The 18,172-nt window shown below is 33.3% G+C and overlaps 1 pseudogene; it reads left to right on the top strand.

The window, feature by feature from the left end:
* The first annotated feature begins 2,777 nt into the window (after window positions 1-2,777).
* Window positions 2,778-3,701, top strand: LOC143591189 (ethylene-responsive transcription factor ERF014 pseudogene; annotated as a pseudogene).
* The last annotated feature ends 14,471 nt before the right edge of the window (window positions 3,702-18,172 follow it).

Here is an 18,172-nt window from a genome sequence, read left to right as displayed (position 1 = left end):
TAGTGTAGACATATATACATATATATATATATATATATATATATATATATATATTAATTTATAACTTCATGTTGCATTGCTGACTGTACCTTATGCAAGTTGTTTTGTACCCCCAATGTCCTGATTCTTCTTGCTTTTTTGCTGCATAGATAAGTTGTACAGTATGCTTTGCTAGCTTACCGGTTACCACGTACTAGAGTTTGTGTGCATCCATCCACGTGGTAGCAGCGTGAGCCTGATTAGGTTCTTTTGTTTCCACGTAGCCTAACTTCACACGTGTTCTGCTTGCTTTCATTCTTTTGTGCTTTCATAGTTTCATGTTTCATATATGTTTGAACTTGCATTGAAACCAGACGAATATTTTTGGTTGAGTCATAGGCTTTTGCGGCGGATAATACGATGGCTTTCCGGTGGCTTTCGTAGAGAGAGAAAGTGTGAGAGTTGTTGCCCTGCGTTGCCGGTGGCTTTCCGGCCGTCTATGGCGGCGCGGTGGACGGCGACTGTTCATCTCACCCTCTTCTACGCTTCATCTACAAGAGTTATAGACGCATGTGGTTATGATGTTGCAACTGTTTCCAGTGCCAGTCGATTCTATAGATAGAAATGGAGAGGTGGATGTTGGTCTGCCTTTTGCTTTGACTCGATGACTGACTGTGATGTTGATCTGAGTCTAGATTTAGATTAATTTGGGTGATAACTGATAACTCACAAGTTCACTATTCCTTTTGAACATGCTTCTTTTATTTGTTTCTACACTTTGGTTTACTGTTTGCTAATATTTTCAAGCTGTGATTTGTATTTTTCTTATGCGGATTTCATTTTATAAATCTCTGGTTTGAATTAGTGTACATTGTAAAAAATTCTCTGTGGCAATTTACTCAATCCATGTGATTCTTATATTTAAACGTAGTTGCAAGCCTATAAATACAACATGTTTTGAGATAGTAATAAGTGCATTGTATTTTCTAAACTATAAGAATGCTACTCTAAAAATGACCTATTTATACGCAGGTATGTATCAAAAATATAATGCAAGTCGAGGAGGATTTTGGAAAGTTAGCAATGGCAGCGGTCGTAAACAAATGTGAAATTTGGTTTGCTGTTGCGCAATTTCTTCGTGCACGGTGAGCCCTACTTCGATTATGCACACCAACTGTTTGATAAAATGTTTGAACAAGTATCTATAATATTGCGACTTGAGTTCATATGTTTGGTGTTAAACTATTATGGGTTATCTTCCTGGGATAATTTATGGACTTTATGCTATTATCTGCATCAACCCGATTTGCGACGTGGACAACTACAAGAGGATTGCATAATAAGAACTGTGGTTTATTAGTTGAGTTTTGTATTTGATCTATGCTGGTTCTACTATGTGATCTGTTTTGTGATAATATTCGGTATACTTTGCCCCCAAAATTTCATGTTCTATGTGGTGCTTTTAATAGTTGATGTTGTTGGTTGCTATTATGACATCAAGTTTTGTATCAGTTTTAGGATTTGAGTGGGTCATGTTATTTTTTTGTTTTATTTTATTTTTGTGTGAAACGTTTTGTATTTGGAAGATTTGTTAAGAAGTACGTTCATACCATCTGTTATGGTGTTTCAAGATTGGGAACCCAGATGAAATACGTTGTTTGTTTATGAATTCACATTTAACATTTTTTAATTAATAACCCCCATTTTTTGCTTAAATAGGACTACTATAAATCATTTTGGTATAAAAAAAATCTCAACCTAAGAGCTTCAATCCTTCAATCTCATACAAAACTATGTAAGAACACGATAATGATAACAAGTATAATCATCACTATCGTTGTTCAATGACGATTTACTTGAATTTGGGAAAAGTATTGTCTTTTCGTCGCGGCGGGATCTAAACACTAGTTAATCCTTAATTACCAATTGCCAAATGGGTTGAAGACTTTATTTTGTTTTACAAGCTCTTTTTTAATGCTAGATTTATTGCATATCCTTATTTTTTTATATTGTAAACTAGACCGACTGCAATTTGGTTATACCAAACGGTGGTACCATATCGAACCAAACCCTACCGGTCGATTTCTTGTTGTGTTCTCGCCGCAACGTACGGGCTCTTCTACTAGTATATATATATATATATATATGTATATATATATATATATATATATAGAAAATTGTTCAAATAAAAAACAATTGTTTTGTGAGAAGTGTGAGAATGCTTTAAAATCAAGCACACCACTAAAATATAACACTATACCTTGTAAATAGGAAACTATACAATATTTAGAAACTACTAATGTCAACCATTAGATCCTAGATCCAAGCGTCAAAATCTATTCTTATGCTTCTCACAAAACTATTGTTTTTTACGTTAACCCTACCCTATATATATATATATATATATATATATTAAATTTTACGCAAAATCCAGGAAGCTTGGTACCACCAAATCCTATGTCAAATGTTTTTCCATCTTCTTAAATATTATATTTAACAACCATGTGTTCTAACTTTTGTAAAATGACTAATCTGCCTACATATTTCCTTTTCTATTTATTTTTTTCTTCATCATGTGGAGGGTGACTTGTTCTCCAAGTCAAAAACCATGCAACAATAGAACGTCAAATTTCTCTTCAAATTCACTTTTTCCTCCCCTTATAATCATTAAATGTATGATATATTATCATTAAATAATATTTGAAGAATTTAAAATTTTTAAAATGTATATTTTTAAGATGATAACTTCAATATATTCTCATTGTTCCTGTTATCACTTATCAACGCTTCTCATGTAAATATAATTATTATATTTGGTTTCTATTATTTAATAATTTTTATATTGCTTCTTTTGTTGCAATAATTTATTAAGACCAGTAACGAGTCAACATTAGCACCTGTCACTAGCTTTCGTTCACTTGAAGACTATATAATAAGAACTTGCATTCATTTCATCTTCACCATCACTCTTTGCATCAATCACATAATTAAGCACCACATTTGTAGCGAAATTTGTTCCAAAAGAGTTGCAAGATCGCAAGCCGCGTTATTTGGGCGTTTACATAAACATGGTGAAAAAAGAACCTAAGATTCAAACAGATTGGGTTAGAACTTCGTCTTCAATGATCAGCAAGAAGAAATACAAAAGAGTGAGGATGAGGAGTTGGGGTTCATGGGTTTCAGAGATTCGTGCACCAAATCAAAAAGCACGAATATGGTTAGGATCTTACTCGACCCCTGAAGCAGCGGCTCGAGCCTATGATGCAGCCCTACTTTGCCTAAAGGGCCCGACCGCAAATCTCAACTTTTCACATGTCGAATATGACCACGACTATTCCAAAACCGTCATGTCACCCAAGTCAATTCAAAAGATAGCTGCGACAGAAGCTGCTAATACTGCTACCGCAACAATATCACTATCACTATCACCGCCACCAGTATCACCATCATATACTTCATCTTTATCCTCTTCCACCCCAACACCGCTACTAACAAATCCATTCGAAGAAAATGAAACATTAATGTTTTCAGCAACTGATCCACTTGATGGCACATTGATGTCAATGGTTGCACCATGGTACAACTTTGATTCACCAACCTATAAAGAGGTGATGTATGATAACTCATTTTTCGAGTTTGATCATTTGTGTTCATCAATTAGTACCGGAAAAATTTATGAAGAAGAAGATGGTGATATCTATCTTTGGAGCTTCTGCAGATAACATTTAATTTTATTTTATTTTTATGATTCTTTTATTGATCTTCAAATTGAAGAAACATTTACTGACATTGTTATTAATTTTGTATTAGTTTATACTTCTATATTTATATTCATTCATTTATTTATATATAAAGGAGTGTTGGGAATTATATTTTTTCGATGATACCATGTTTGCCTCCTGAAAATAAAATATTTATATTCTTCGAATTAAGGAAAGAGAAAGACAATCTTGTATTCGTTGTATGGTTTCCTTATTCTTCTAGAATGTATGGTATACCGTATGTGTGATTTAACTCAAAATGTAAAACAAAACATAAAATTAAAACAGAACAACACAATTAACTTGATCGTAACATATGTTTTTTCATTTACGTAGCACCTTATTGTCACATAATCATCATGATCACGACATCACTAAACAAAGAAAGTGCCACGAATTATGAAAGCGAAACGCCATTGATGTATCCTTGTGTCCTACATCAGTTTCGCACAAACATTTAAAAAGATGTTCGTAAGAAATTCTTGTGTCCTACATAAATAAACTCTTGGTTTAAATGAATCTTGGAAAGGGTAAACCATAACATACAAAGTTCATAACTTGGAGTAATAACTAGGTTATTAACCCGTGTACGACACGGGTAGAAATATTTAAATTTCATGTCATTTGAAATGACAACATAAGTTATTATATGTTATTCAGGACGGCAACATACTTTAAATTGTAAATAATATTGGTACGAAAACCAATGATTGTGAAATACGATGATAAACCCAAACAACATTCAAATTACAATATTTGAAAACATAACCAAAAGTTAAAAATGTAAAATTCATAAGCTACTAAAAAGACTTCCTTATAAACCATATTTATTCTTTATTTGTAACTTTGTCTTCATTTTTTAATATAAGAATTTTAACACCACTTTTCGCTCTTGATAAAGCTATATAGAGTTGTCTATGTGTAAGCACCTGGTCTCTGAGATATATGTCAACTCTTGCCAGAGATTGACTTTCACTTTTTAATGGTCATTGCTAAACAGAGTACAACTGGAAAGAACTACCCTCTCTTCAATTTAAACGAAAGTTTTTTATATGAAGGTGTTAAACCACAACGAATTATATAAGTGAGATAACCAGTATTAGTACCTGAAATAACTTTTACTACAACAAAACGCCTACCAAAATTAATTACTCGCAATCTAGTTCCATCACACAAACCGTTCTTCTGATCCATATTCCTTAGTAACATTGTTGGCACACCGACTTTTAGAACCAATCTACGAGTCAAAATAATTTTGGTCTTTTTGATTTTATTTAGCATAATGTGTTTATGAAAATTTTAGTTCAAATTCAAATATAAAAAAAATAATTTGTATGATCTTACTTAAAAAACCAAAAAACTGATTTTTTATATGGACCAAACTAATTTTTTTTGCTGCAAAGTTTGGAAACAATATAAATTGAGTTAACCAAATATAACTAAAAAATAATGGAGAAATATCTTTGCGCCTCTAATTAACATAAATTGATTCGGATACACATCTTAATTAAAACATATATTTTAATTAGTTTTAAGAAAATAAAAAAGTAACTAAAAATTATGTTTTGTATCATTTATAAAAAAGAAAATAGAAAAAAAGAAATTTGCGAACATACATTTAGTGTTATTACAAATTTGTTTATTAAAAAGGTATAATGTAGTTAATGATAAATATATTAAAAGTCTTTTATAATTTTTTGTTACAAGTGCCTAATTTTTAGTTAATAACATATTAATTTTTATTCACTATATTTTAGTTAATAAACAAATTATATTTTAATACAATATAATGTATTAAAGCGTTTAAAATAAAATGTTACCGTTCAAAATGCTAATAAGTAGTTATCTTGGCGTTGAAGCTACACGTTTACAAAAAAAAAAAGCATTCTTAAAAACATTTTAAAGGGTAACTAAAAAATATTAAAATGACTAACTATTTGAATTACCCCTCTTATTGGAAGACGTTAATTGACCAAAAATTACGTTTTCTTTAATTTTGAAGACAACTATAATAGAATATAATATGGTTAGTATATTAAAAAGATGAACAATATAAATATTAAAACAGAATTTATAAAGCATGATGTTTCAATTTTGCTGACTAAATGAAGGATTTTAATACACAAAACAGAAAAATTAGAAAATCGGAAAACCAAGTACTATTAACTTTAGTGACAATTGTAGGTTATTTATATTTGATGTTTACAGAGATATTAAAGACATGAAAATTAGAAATATTACACAGAAAACAACAATAACACAACTTACTCAACTGGATATGAAGACTATCGGCTAACTTGAATAGACATAAATGATAAGAAATTCATTTATGTAAAAGTATATAACCCACCAATATATTTCTATAATAGTAGCTCATGTTACACATGGGTTGAAAACATAGAAACAACCATATAAATATAGACAACCATAAAATTTCATAACTAACATATCAAACTAACACAAATATTTAACATAAGTTTGTAACCAAAATATTAAACATTTAGATTATGTACATAAAAACTTAATACTTACACAAACTTACTATACACCTAAATTAAAAAACCAAACGAAGGCATGAACATGTTATCATCATATTAGCCCACCATCAACTTCTTCGATGTTTAATATACACGGGTGGAAAAACATATCAACAAATCTAATAAATATACATAACATATTCAAGCAACACAAATATGATATACAAGTTTTTGACTAAAAAGTTAAGCATTTAGATTGTCTAGTTATAAAAGTTCAAAGTTAAAATAACTTAATGTGCACCGAACCAAAAAAAAAACATTCATAAAGACTAACCTTGTTCTTTCATATTAACCCACCATCAAGTTCTTCAACATTCTATCAAAAGAAACTAATTTTGCTTCACCACCTGAAAATATAAAAAAATGGCATCCTAATTAAATATACACCATATATTTAAAATCATAACATATTTAATAATAGGATAATACATGTGTTAAACACGGGTCGAACATATTTAAAAATATAATATATAAGTAACATTATATAAATTTAATGAAATGCAAATGTTGTATCTATAAATAAATGATAATTTTACATGAATTATAAGACATCATAACTTATTTGAGTCAAATACAAAAAAATACAAAGACTAAGAAATAGTTACCATGCAAATGTTGCATTTATAAATAAATGATAAAATATTAAACAGAAAATGGTTACCGGATAGCAAATAACTTCATTATTACCATAGAAAGCAAACAAATAGAAACAAAGATGTTTTGTGGTTACATTAGTTACTTGCTAATTCAAACCAAAAATAATAATGATAATAATTTGCAATGTGAATACAAGCATATATATTTAGAATTGGTTATCGGAAATATGTGTGTTTTATTTAAGGCATAAATCTTGAAATTTAGACATTATTTACATTTACACATAAATAAAATGTAAAGTTTGATGATATTGGAAACTATAAAATCATATATATGTATATATTATATTTTTAAAGAAATGTAGATGTCAAATTAAAAAAAAACATCATTTTACATTAATTACAAGACATAGCATTGTTATTTTAATTCAAATACAAATGCAAAGGCAATCAGAGATAAATGAAAATTCTAAACATGTTTATAAATTATACCATAAGTACAAATAACACATGTTAATTAAAATATAATACTCTAATGAAATCAACATAAAAATGTATTGTCTTATACACATTTTGCATAACTAATTTGACAACAAATATAAACAATATGTGTGTGTGCGTGTATAATTAATGAGTATCATAGTTTTTTATGATACCGGTTTTTGTAATCTTCAATTTCAAACAAATAGTCATAAATAAACACACGACTGACAGCGGAGCCATAGGAATTTGAGACATAAACTTTCTTTACGAATGATAAAAATAGAACAAAAGTTAAAAATTATTATATATGGTACGTAAACGTTTGAAAAGTCTGAAAAAAAAGTCCGTTTTAAGAATTATTGAAAAAGTAAAACGTCTAATTGTGTCATAAATGCCCTCCAAAATTGATTTTAAAGAAACGGCATAACTCATAACTAAAAACTTAATTAGTGGTCAACATATATTGTAAATGCTTAAAATCAAACGATTTAAATATATTGAAAGTTAAATGGTTTCGAAGTTGGCAAAATATAGTATCATTAATTATGATTATATCATTTTGGTCAAATGGTAGTTAGTTATTATAATATTTGAAATTATTCTTAAAATACAAAAATCTTTATAACAATATTATTAGTGTGAATTAAAATAAATTAGAGTTTAAATGATTTAATTTGACTTCCATAATTATCCGGATGTTTTGAAAAGCGTTAATAGTCAAAACCATTAGATTTATAACTATTTTGGAAATCATTAATATTTAAATAATTTGATTTTTGGTAATATGATCATAATATAATGTTAATTGTGTCAATAATAAACGGTTTTTGAAAATATATCGAACAAATAATATGGAAAATGATAACAATTTATTTATAAAGTATAAAAATCTTTTAACTTTCGTTGAGATTGGTGAAATAATATTTGCTTATATTAAAAATAAATAATGATGATTAGTACCTTCTTTAACAATCAATTTCATTATATATTTATTTTTTTCAATTTTATACATTAATTTTTACATTTATGTCTAATTAACAATTTGTCAAATATATAAGATGAAAAGTTTGTTGAGATTGAAGACATTAATATTGATAGTTGGGATTAAAACTATAAAAAATATTTTAAATTTGTCAATTTCCGTATTTAATAGGATCTAAATATGTTATACTTAAGACTAAATTGATGGTAAATTTTGTAACTTATTAGGAATCTGAATTAATTTCCATAATCAACTGTATTAAATATTTTGTTAGAATTCAAAAATCAAAAAACTTTCCATTTTTTTGAAGTTGACTAACTAAATAATATATAGTTAAAATAAATAAAAGGTAAAGGTAAAGTTTTATGAGATTGAAAATTATAAACATGTTTTACATTTTTCAAATTGCGTATTTAATATGGTATAAATTTGTAATGCTTAATACACGGTTATATAAAATACATTTAATATTAATAAGAAATAGTATGTAGATAATATAAAATTTTAAAACACCATAGGAACTTTACTTAATACAATCAACTTTTAAGTAGAATTTGACCAATAATAAAAATCATGGAAATGTGGAAATGAAAATAATGGAAACTTTATTATTGTGTTTACGTAATTAAAATCATGAAAATATATTAAATTGGATTTAACAAAGATATTTTTTAACAAATGGTGAAATTCAAACTCTATAACATATTTTTGTAAATTTCATATAAATGATGAGAATTGAATTTTGATATATATATATATATATATGACATTTGAATGGGGAAAATCGGTTTCTAAAATGCCATATTAAATGTGTATAAATCTAAAAATGTAACGTAAAATAATATTGGAAAGTATAATAACGTTTTAAATTGCGTTGACATTAGTAAATTAATTGGACTTTGACCAACAACAATTTAATTCATTATCTTACTATAGATAATTTAATGTCTTATAGAATAATCAACTAAATTTCATTTCCGGATTATATAATAATCAATTGAATTACATAAATTGTGAAAAATAAATAAATACATGAAAACTAACAAAAAAATACATTAATATTAAACAAAAATAAAAACCATCTTATCAAACAATCCTCAATCCATGAAATTAATTAGCTATATCAAGTTGGGGACAATAACCGGAAATGATAAAATTAAATATTAATATCACATAATTAATAAATTACAAATTATAGAAGATTTGAATCCTGTGAAAAAAATGTAAAATTGATGTTAGAATTTACAACCAGAAAATTTGAATCGTGTTACCGGAAAAACGAAATAGTGAAGCTCTCCATTGAATCTTCAATTTTGATATATAACCTAAATAGATTATAGAAAAAAATCATATAATTATTAATATAAATACAAACAAAAACACAAAACAAAAATAATTGAAATTGATATAAAACATCATGCTGGTGTAAGGCCCCGTTACCGGTAGCCCTACTTTGGTGTTGGATTTACTCATAAACGCAGTTCTAAATATCAGAGTTAATTAAAACTTTACGCGGAATATAACTTCAACCATAACATATTACAAAAACTGTCAATTCTTGTCTTAACAACATTCAAATTTATTTAAACATAAACATAGTCTTTGTAAACACTATAACATTTTCTTGGGATGCCAGTATCTTCGATTCTATGCCATGTGTCTTCAGTCATGCGAGCTGCTTCAACCTATTTGCCTGCGTGCATACTAAAAGTCAGCTACGCTGAGTGAGTTCTAGTTAATCACATAACTTACTTTACATACACATACACGTGCCCGTAGGTACGCATTACATACTTAACCTGTCCATCAATCTTTCATACACATACATATCTATCCTTACGTTATAAAGAGCATTCGCCCTACATACCTCGGATATTATTAGGGTCCGGTACCCTCCATCCTCGGATATTATTAGGGTCTGGTGCCCTCCATCCTCGGATATTATTAGGGTCCGGTACCCTTCATCCTCGGATATTATTAGGGTCTGGTACCCTTCATCCTCGGATATTATTAGGGTCCGGTACCCTTTCTTCCATACCTTTTAACATACTTTTCTATATACCTAATCGCAAGTTTCATACATACATCATTCATTCTTTATCTTACAACATACATATAACATCAACCATTTCCTGGCAATACATGCTATTCCGAAGATCGTTCATGTATCGACACGAAATCATTCATACATTTCACATAATACATATATGGCATACACTTATCACTTAGGATAAGTGTATTAACTAATCACATCGAGTATGCACACAACCCCGAAAACATAACAAGGAATGGGGCTAGAAACTCACCTGAAGTCGGTTACGTTCACCGTTAATGGTAATTCCTTTCTTGAGCTGTGCACGGCTAACTGTATAATATTTACATGTATCAATTAACTATTCTATTTCATATCGTATTTCTATCTTTTTTATAACCCACAACGAACGGGGGTCCGGGGGCAGCGCCCCTGGCAGCGGGGTCTAGGGGCGGCAGCCCCTAGAAGGGTCCAAGGGGCAGAGCCCCTGGCTGGGGTGACGGTTAATGTATTTCCATTAACCGTCGTAACACATTTTCCATTTCAATTTTGAATCATTAATTAATTCGCTAACTCAAAAGTTCAAGGGCCTAATTGTAATTAGTTCATTCTTTTCTAAGTCCAGGGACTGTTCTGTCATTTTATTAAACTTTCTAGTTCGTTATTCAGTCTTTAACGAATTTGGGGTTCATTCGTTACTTCTGTGTCTTATAACGAATCGGCTAATTCGTTACTTTATAACGAATTGATCTTTATAGCAAATTGAACCCTATAACGAATTGGACCTTATACGAATTGAACCTGGTAACGAATGACTCCCTTTTATAACGAATGACCCTTCTAACGAACGAGGGTTCATTCGTCATTTCCCATAGCGAATTGTCTGACGAATTGCGTAACGAATTAGGCTAATTTGTTACTTTTCCTTAACGAATGAGCGTGTCCAGTTCGTTACACGCGCCTAGGGTTTAGGGCATCTGACAGAATGTCAGATGTCTTTTCAAACATTCCCCTCGCTGGCGGCGCCGCCTTTCCGGCGCCGTCGTCGCCGGAAAACCGGAAATCTCGCCGGAAAAACGAGATCTCTTCGTTTCTCCACCATTTTCACCGTTTTTCGTCTCGTTCGATCCAGATCTGAGCTAGGGTGACCCCTAAGCTCATCTTAGGTTCGGTTTATATCCGATTCCATCCGAACCTCGTGACTTAACGGTTTAACGGTGTCGGCTCGCCGTTTCGCGATTATATCTAACGGGTTTAAGCTAAAACAACATCATACTATCATTACCTCGGGTCGGTGCTCGGTTTCCTTCTTGATTTCGGGCAGGGATAAGGAAGAACTAGAGAGAAATCTTAAGTGTGTATTTTGGTGGTGTATGTAATATGTGTGAATATGGATTAAGTGATGAGTAATGGTATTTATATTTAGGGGTCATGAGCTTAAGCCCATGGACTCTACTTCTTTCTTTTATATCCAAAGTCCATGACCCATATCCATTTATCCCAACACTAGCCCAACTCATTTCTATTTATCTCTACCGATAACGACCCACAGTAAAATAGACGAAATTTATATTATTATTATGATCAAAAGTAGGATGTTATAGCTTGGGAATGCAAGACTTCCGTAGATATGCTTGAATTCTATTACCCTGAAACATTAATATTAACATTAGTAAAAAATTGTATGAATGATATAGAAAAATAATGAATGTGTAAGAATTCCATTTCGTCTTGCAAACAGAGGATTCTACATCTCATCAAAACTAACAAATTTAAGTCCATACAAGTGAACTTCAAATTCGTAGGAATTTGAGAGATGTGTTTGGGCTGTGAAACACATCTTTAATTAAAATATACAAATTCCGTAATTAAATAATTCCAACAATAAGAATTTTAAGCAAAAAAAAATACATAACAAAATGGGAGTTTATAAACACAACAAAAATTAAAAACCTTACAAACAAAGATAATCGTTTTTGTTAAAGAAGGTTTGATAGTGTAAGAATTACCGTATGAATGTTAAGTATTTATAGAGATTAAATTTTGGGAGAGTGGATTATAGAAGGAACGTGTATAGGGAGTTAATTAGAAACCAAAAATTAGGAATCTCAATCAAGTTAAAATAAGGACGAAAAGTAGGGAATTAGTATTAATTATTTTTTAAAATTTGAATTACTAAAATGTAATGTTCCTAAATTAGATTATAAGTATAAATAATGATATTCATATCAATTAAATCTACACTATATTTAAATACGAATTAAACTAATAATGTAGAAATATAAATTACTATTTTATGTATTTACAATAATATAATTAATCATCAAATATAATAGGGTATATCTTAAATATAAATTTATGGCATATCTAAATTATAAAATTATAATAAAGTATGATATATTTGTTAGGCAACGATTTTTATACTAAGGATCTTTTATCCTTAACTGTCTTATGGATAGTTTATCCTTGAAATATACATCAGGATATAAAGGATCGACGATCCATGGCTCAGTTTTCGCAAGGATCTTCACTGTTTCAGCCAGGATCCTCTATCCTGCAACCAGGGTCCGTGGGTCAACAGGCTCAAGGATCCTCAATGTTTCAGCCAGGATCACATATCCTTCAACAAGGGTCCATGGGTCAGCATGCTCAAGGATCCTCACTTTTTCAGCCAGGATCATCCATCCTTCAACAGGGGTCCATGGGTCAGCAGGCTTAAGGATCCTCACTCTTTCAGCTAGGATCATCCATCCTTCAACAGGGGTCCATGGGTTAGCAGGCTCAAGGATCCTCACTCTTTCATTCAGGATCACATATCCTTCAACAAGGGTTCGTGGGTCAACAGGCTCAAGGATACTCGCAATTTCAGCAGGGGTCATCAGTCATTCCGCAGGGATCCTCTGGGTTATATGTTCAAGGGTCCTATAGTTTCAACCTCAAGGGTCCTTTGTTCAGGATCAAGGATCCCCAGGAATCCAGCACATACGATCTTCCGAAGTCCATGATGAGGACATAATCCCCATGCAGACCTAGCTTCCGGAGGATCCACTCCGATTGCTGACCCCTCTTATCCCAGATACTCGTCTGGAATCCCAAACTCCACCCGGCAGAGAGGTAACTGGTATTATCCTATATCTTTAGATACTAACCATGTTCCCATGCAGGATTCAGGTATCAACCAGGCCATGGCCAGGGAGTTACAGAAGCTAAACAATATGATATCCAGTGTCCCGTGGGTGATACGTCCAATTCCTGAGATACCGGAGGGAAGTCACAAATTATCCAGATTCGCTCCGCCCATATGTGATGCTGAGATTCCAAAGCGGTTCCAAACTCCCAACATGAAGATGTATGACTGTAGCACCGATCCTGAGGAACATGTTGCCCAATATAGGGAAATGATGGAAATTAATCCTGTTCCTGAAAGACTCAAGGAGGCTTGCCTTTGTAAAGGATTTGGAGCCACACTAATGGGAGCTGCACTAAAATGGCTGCTAAGCCTCCCCCTTTCTCGATTACATCTTTCTCTCATTTAGTTAATTTGTTTAACACTCAATTTTCCTGTAGTCAGAAATTTGAGAGGTTAACCAGTGATTTATATCGTGTTATCCAACCTAGTGATAAATCCCTTAGGGATTTAGTTACCAGGTTCGGAAAGGAAGCTCTAGAAATCCCAAACCTTGATATGACTACTGCTGTTGAAGCATTCAAGATGGGAATTCAAAAGAGCTCCCTTTTTATGATGATTTAGTGATGACTCCATGCAGGATATTAGATGAAGTCAGATACAGGGCATTAAGATACATCCGCTTAGAAGAAGATAAAAAGATCCAGGATCGTCTTGGGGGACAAACAAAGCAAGAAACCCCCGCAAAGAATAAAGGATCCTGGAACAGGAACAACAATTCAAAGCCGTACGCCAAGTTCAACAATCAGAACATACGGGAAGTTGAAGAAGGAGATGACGATGAAGACTATCCTTGCATCTCCGACTATTGTTTCTCTGTAGATACTCATGGCTTGATTTGTGCTATGAAGGATCTGGGATAAAAAGCAAGGTGGCCCCGAAAAAATGAGAAGGTTGTCGGCTTCAAGGACAAGTCTAAGTGGTGCGCCTTCCACCAAGATTTTGGCCACGCGACAGACGAGTGCATTGGCTTAAGGAACGAAATTGGATACCTCCTGAGCAAGGGTCACTTTAAAGAACTCTTGGGAAGGAAGAAATCCAAGATCCAGGATCCTGAAGATCTTCCACAGAAAGCAACACCACCGCCGCCGATGCCCATGTTATCAACTTTGTCTCCAGAGACTACGAATTATTTAGAGATTCTTGTGCCATAGAAGAAAGTCCCATAGAAGAATTCGAGTTGGATGATGAGAGAAAACCACTCATCCCCACTACTCGAGTGACTGATCAGAGAATCTTTTTCAATTCAAGGAACCAGGATCCTCAACAAGACAAGCCAGATATGCGAGCAGTTAATTTCATCTCGGGAGGTTCAGACATATGTGGAACTTCTTTCTCTGCAGCAAAAATATTCACCAAGGAGATCAAGATGGATAACAGAGATCATCCAATAGTGTCAACCACATTAACAACAGACAAGAGAATCTTCTTCGATGAGGAAGACAAGCTAAACATTCAGGACCCTCATCATGACGGTTTGATTATTATTTTATTTATCTCTAACCATTATGTACGCAGGATCCTAGTGGACGATGGCAGCTCGGTCAACATTATCCAACATGATGTCCTCAAGAAGATGAACATCCCGGATTCAGAAATCATTCCTAGAACATCGGTGCTTGTCGGTTTCAGTGGCGAAACCAAGAAGACATTGGGGGACATCAACCTCCCGATTTATATCGAAGGGTTAAATTCATACCAAAAATTTTGTGTTATAGATAACCTTTCCTGTTGCAATGCTATTTTAGGTAGGCCTTGTCTTCATGGAATGAAGGCTGTAACTTCAATTTATCACCAATGCATCAAGTTACCTACTCCTTGGGGAGTTGTGAAGATAGTGGGTGACCAAGCGGAGGCTAGGAACTATTATTCTTCATCAATGAAGCTAGCAGCCAAGCAAACTATAGCATAGTAACTACAGCAACATTCTAGGGACGTGCTGGAAGCTCAGGAGAAAGATCTCAAAGAAGTATCCTTGGACCCCGAGGATCCAGAAGTAAAGGTGTTCCTAGTATCCAGTATCCCCAGTAAGATTGAGGAGGATATGATATCCCTCTTACGGCAAAGAAGATCTACCTTTGCCTTCAAGCACTCGGACATGACAGGTAATTCAAAAGAGGTAATCACCCATAAGCTCGGTCTGGATTTAACTGTTAAACCCGTCAGTTAGAAGCGAAGAAAATTCGCTCCTAAGAGGAACAAGATCATACAAGAAGAAGTTGAAAAACTTCTTAAGGCCGGTATGATCAGAGAGGTTCAATATCCTCGATGGCTAGCTAATGTGGTCGTTGTTTCAAAAAAGAATGGAAAGTGGAGGGTGTGTGTTGATTTCACGGATTTAAACAAGGCATGCCCCAAGGATCCTTTCCCATTACCACATATAGATGCCATGGTGGATGCAACGGCTGGACATGAAATGCTCACCTTTATGGATGCTTCCTCTGGATTCCAACAAATTCAGATGGAACCATCTGATCAAGAGGATACAACATTCATGACTTCAACCGACATATATTGTTATACTGCTATGCCGTTTGGACTAAGAAATGCAGGAGCAACGTATCAAAGACTAGTCAACATGATGTTCAAGGACCAATTGGGCAAGACTATGGAGGTATACATAGATGATATGGTGGTAAAGTCGAAGAAAGCAGAGGATCACCTCAGGGACCTTGAGGAAGCATTCAATATCCTGGACCACTATAACATGAAATTGAATCCATCCAAATGCCACTTTGGTGTTAAGGCTGGAAAGTTTCTGGGATATATGGTCACAAAAAGAGGAATTGAAGCAAGCCCGGAGCAAATCGAAGCCATTATCAATCTCAAGTCTCCTGCAAATGCCAAAGACGTCCAGATACTCACCGGAAGAATAGCGGCCTTGAATAGATTCATCTCAAGATCCTTCGAGAAGTGCAAAGACTTCTATGATATACTTAGAAAGAACAAGAAATTTGAGTGGACTGAAAAGCATGAAGCTACGCTTACAGCCCTGAAGGATTACTTATCCTCAGCTCTAGCTCTAATGAAGCCTGTGGATGGAGAATCCTTGTATCTATATCTTGCTGTCTCAGGAAATGCAGTGAGTGCAGTCTTGGTAAAGGATCATGAAGGTGAACAACATCCTGTATACTATGTAAGTAAAAGTCTTCTAGATGCGGAGTCCAGGTATTCTCATTTAGAAAAGCTAATTCTTGCACTTATTATGGCTTCTACTAAACTAAGACATTATTTTGAAACTCACCCTATTATTTTGAGAACTAACTATCCTATAAAGAATGTTCTTAGAAAACCAGAGTTATCAGGTAGAATGGCTAAGTGGGCTGTAAAGTTAAGTGCATATGATATCCAATACGAGCCGAGAACAACAATAAAGTCTCAAGCACTAGTTGTTGGAAGTCCAACAACTGGAAAAGACCAAGGATCCTTGGATACTCTTCACAGATGGAGCATCCAACGTGAGAGGAACAGGATTAGGGATCCTACTGAAATCGTCACAGGGGGACATATTACCCCAATCCATAGCTTGTGAGTTCAAGGCAACAAACAATGAAGCAGAGTACGAAGCTTTAATCGCAGGTTTGCAATTAGCCAAAAGCATAAGGATCAAGTATCTTCAAGTTTATGTAGATTCTTTATTGATAACTAACCACTTTAATGGCTCATATGCTGTTAAAGGTGAGAAACTAATGAAATATTTAGATGTTGTGAAGGAGTTATCAAAATCCTTCGAAATATTTAGTATTACACAGGTACCGAGGGAAGAAAACGCTGGGGCAGACGCCCTGGCAAACTTGGCCTCATCTTTGAAGATTCCTGAGGATTTGAAGATCCCAATAATCCACATTCTCGCGCCAGCAATAGGAGAACAGGAAGTTGGGGAGATAACAAATGATAAAGAAATCGTGCTCTGGGATCCTTTATCCTCAAACAACAAAGGATCATGGATCCATCCTATCAAGAATTATATTCAGACTGGAGAAATTCCAGCCACAGAAAATCCCAAGTCCTTCAAACTCAAGGTATCCCAATATATTTTATTAGATGATATGGTATATAGAAAATCTCTTGCAGGTCCATATTTGAGATGCATCGAGGATCCTGAAATCCAAGAAGTACTCAAGGATTTTCACGAAGGAGATTGCGGCAATCGCACATGTGAAAGAGCGTTATTTTCCAGGATACTCAGAACTGGATACTTCTAGACAACAATGAAGAAGGATGCAGTGGAGTATTCAAGGAGATGTGATGCTTGCCAAAGACACGTGAACATCCTTCATTAGCCAGCGGAGCCTCTATATCCTATATCCTCCTCATGGCTTTTCATGAAATGGGGGATGGATATTGTAAGCAAGCTACCAAAAGCACCCGGTGAAAAGGTCTTTATGCTTGCTATGACTGACTACTTCTCCAAATGGATTGAGGCATAATCATTTGTACAAATCCGAGAAAGGGAAGTAATATCTTTTATTAAACGAAATATTACAACTAGATTTGGTATTCCCGCTGAAATTGTTTGTGACAATGGTTCCCAGTTTATCGGGAAGAGAACCATTAACTTTTGTGACAGTTGGGGCATCAAAATAATTACTTCGACTCTGGTTCATCCTCAAGC

This window comes from Bidens hawaiensis, unplaced genomic scaffold, assembly GCF_021521415.1.
Source record: "Bidens hawaiensis isolate Kalapana, Puna unplaced genomic scaffold, B.hawaiensis_p1.1 tig00039453_1, whole genome shotgun sequence".
NCBI classification, from domain to species: domain Eukaryota; kingdom Viridiplantae; phylum Streptophyta; class Magnoliopsida; order Asterales; family Asteraceae; genus Bidens; species Bidens hawaiensis.
Note: the sequence above shows the minus strand (reverse complement) of the source record. Positions and strands in the feature narration are given on the sequence as shown.